The sequence below is a fragment of the Chinchilla lanigera genome, unplaced genomic scaffold, assembly GCF_000276665.1.
Source record: "Chinchilla lanigera isolate Chin_1 unplaced genomic scaffold, ChiLan1.0 scaffold00037, whole genome shotgun sequence".
In the NCBI taxonomy this organism is placed as follows: Eukaryota; Metazoa; Chordata; class Mammalia; order Rodentia; family Chinchillidae; genus Chinchilla; species Chinchilla lanigera.
This window is the reverse complement of record NW_004955438.1, coordinates 19,728,351-19,731,258: the sequence shown is the minus strand read 5'-3', so window position 1 is coordinate 19,731,258 and position 2,908 is coordinate 19,728,351. Positions and strand designations below refer to the sequence as shown.

The window sequence follows — 2,908 nt, the reverse complement described above, 5'->3', positions numbered from 1 at the left end:
GAAATAAGTGGTTGCATCAGGACAGGAATGTGGTAGAGAAATGCTGATTGAAGGCAAAAGTGTGATTGACAAAGAAAGAGAATTACCACGTGCTGATGCTTGACCCCTTGGCAAAATAGGACCACAAGCTAAGCAACGACCAGCTTGATGGCTGTCCACCAGGTTTCAGAGAACTCTGTTGGACCACATTTTTCTCAAGATGGGAGCACAAATGAGGATTGGACAGTTGACTGAGGTGTGGATCATTGCCTCAATGCCTGAGTCCACGTCATTCCGTCCCTGGAAGGTGGGGTAAGTGCTCCTTCATTTAGAAATCTTCAATTCACTCTGACATTCCTGTTCATAGTGGAAGTCTCAAGTCTCCCCACAGGCTCTCAGTCACCAGTATCAGGAACCATGAGCTCTGCTGACCCTTCTGTCATGTTTACCTGTGCATTTGACCCAGGCCTTGGGCTGTCTTTGGGGAAGGAGTCTGCACAAGCAGTGGTGGAAAACGGGAGGCAGAATTTGCCTTTATTGTGAATTAGACTTTTTGCTGTAAGTCTCAGTGAGTAGATCTTTGGTAAAGTGTGATCAGTCGTGCACAGATCAATACCCATCCAAAAGTTCAGTCACTGTTTCCTTTCCCTGGACCAAGACTGCTATATAAAATACAAGTCACCGGGGATACTGACTTTCACATCAGCAACCTATCTTTGAATAGCAAAGTGTCTCAAGCATTATGTGAAACAGAAAAAGCAAACAAAAACAAACTACAACAATAACAACAACAAAAAATATACTAGTGAACTTTCTGAAATTCTAATTTAACTAGGCATTATACATGTTTCATTTGTAACCTTACTCTAATCTCAAACTCAAATGCAGAGATATCATCATGGTGTGAAATTTTTTCTGAGTAGAAAAAACCCCGAGTGACTTACATATAAATAACTTTGAGGTGTTAAATATTTGATTCCCCAAATTCCCTGCTTCCTTTCCTATCTCCTTTCTATGCACCTTCTCCCTCGCTCTCTTCCTCTTTCCCTCCCTCTTTTCCTTCTTCCTTCCTTCCTTCCTTCCTTCCTTCCTTCCTTCCTTCCTTCCTTCCTTCTTCACTTTCTCCCTCCCTACCTTCTTCTCTTCCTTCTAGTTTTTTTGACAAATATTTCTAGACCTTTTCCACCCATGAAGGCATATCTCTGAACCAGGCACAGATCTTTTCCTGGAAAAACTCCCAGTCTCTGGAAGGAAAAGCATGTATACAGTGGGATTTTTGTGCATCTTCAAATACAATGGAGCATTTGCTGCTGACGTGAACTATATCCTTAGGCCTGCCATGGTGGCATCTGACTGAGCGTGTGCATATTTTCTTTTCTTCTTGCTGCTTCCCAAACAGTATAGCCTAACTTCTAATATAGCACTCACATGGTATTTGGTATTACTGTATAAGTAAGTCATCTAGAGATTCTTTAAAGTATGTGGGGGATGTGCATCAGATTTATGCAAATATTGCACGATGCTATTTTATATAAGGAACTTGAGATGTTCCTGGAGCTAGTCCCCTTAGATGCTGAGAAGATTTTAGACCCATGGGTCAGAAGAGCACGAACTCTCGAATAGAATCTCCATCCACACCATCCCCCAACATCAGATGCTTGGAAAACAGCTTGATTCTGCAGCAGGAGAAAGGTTGCCCCCAGGTACAGCATCCCAGTGTCCTGTTTGCCTTCCCAGGGGGAAGCCCGGGCCTTGGCATGTGACTCTGCTGCAGGAACAACCTGGTAAGCATCAGCCTGAAAAGCACAAAGGCCCACTCTGTGGCCCATTTTGATGTATGACAAGAGCCAGCTACACACACACTCACACACAGTCTTTGCTTTCTCTTCTCTTGCCTTTTTTCGGTTTCATTTGTCACAAAACCTCTACTCCTTCATATGCCAACGTTTCCCTCTATTGACATCTGCAGTGTGGGCCCTGTGACTGCCGTCACCTGTGTGCTGCCAGGGTGGCCTCCTCCCTCCCCCGCCTTCCTCGCGGGTCCCTGACCGCAGGGGCTGAGCTCAGGCCCCGCTGCCACTCTCTCAGCGGGGCACTTCCTCCCTGGGTCTGCTCAGGCAAGTTGTTTATCTCTTGCAAGGATAGTAAGAAAGATCTGTATCGGTGAGACTCTATCTGCCTGGGCACAGATGTCTGCCTCCCTGGCAGCCTCTTCAGCGCCCCGCTGCGCCTTACCTTCCAGAAGTCTCCTTCTTCCTGTCCCCCAATCCTCCTCCTTGCTTTTTGCTGACGATTAGTGGAAGCACCGCAGGGCAGAACACGCGGCCGCCCCGCTGCACCCTGAGCCTTGGCACAGCCTGGAAAGATCCTCCCTCCAGATCTTCCGGCAACTGCTTACACACTGATTCCTCCAGCCCGCAGATTAGGAAGGGACAGGAAGGGAGGTCACAGGGCCCCCGAATGGCAGTCAGGGGAGCAGCTCCTTAAAGGGTGGAAAGGGAAAGGGAAGTAGGCTCTCTGCTGCACGGGGATCCGGAACACCTGAAAGGCAGCGAGACTCAGGAGTGCAATTCTTAATTTTATTTTTTATTAATTGAAACTTAAATTAAAATAACTGCATGGGGCAAAATGTCACAATTTTAACAGCACGGTTTCAGAGCCTGTCGCCAGATGTCTGTGCAGAAAGTGCTCGCCTTTGGGCTGACACTGGAGCTTTGCCCTGAGCCCTGTTCATGCGAAGCTAGGTGGCCCTTGGCTGTTTGCTTGAAGTTCATGAGTTCAGTTACGCTGACCTCCAAGTGCGATGAATCATCTAGCTCTGCGTTTTCATGGTGTATGCGAGAATACGATGAGACCGTGGGTTTAGGGTGAGCACGGCCCCCTGGAAGGTTTCTCCTGAGTCCGCATGCACATTTCTCCTCTGCAGCCC

The 2,908-nt window shown here is 47.4% G+C and overlaps 1 long non-coding RNA gene across 1 annotated transcript in view; it reads right to left on the bottom strand.

Moving 5' to 3' along the window:
- LOC102026799 overlaps positions 1-2,392 on the bottom strand; it is a 32,512-nt gene extending 30,120 nt beyond the window's left edge. Inside the window, exon 1 of the long non-coding RNA XR_001235120.1 lies at positions 2,215-2,392. This is a non-coding gene — a long non-coding RNA (uncharacterized LOC102026799). The remainder of the gene's footprint in view (positions 1-2,214) is intronic.
- Between the last annotated feature and the right edge of the window lie 516 nt (positions 2,393-2,908).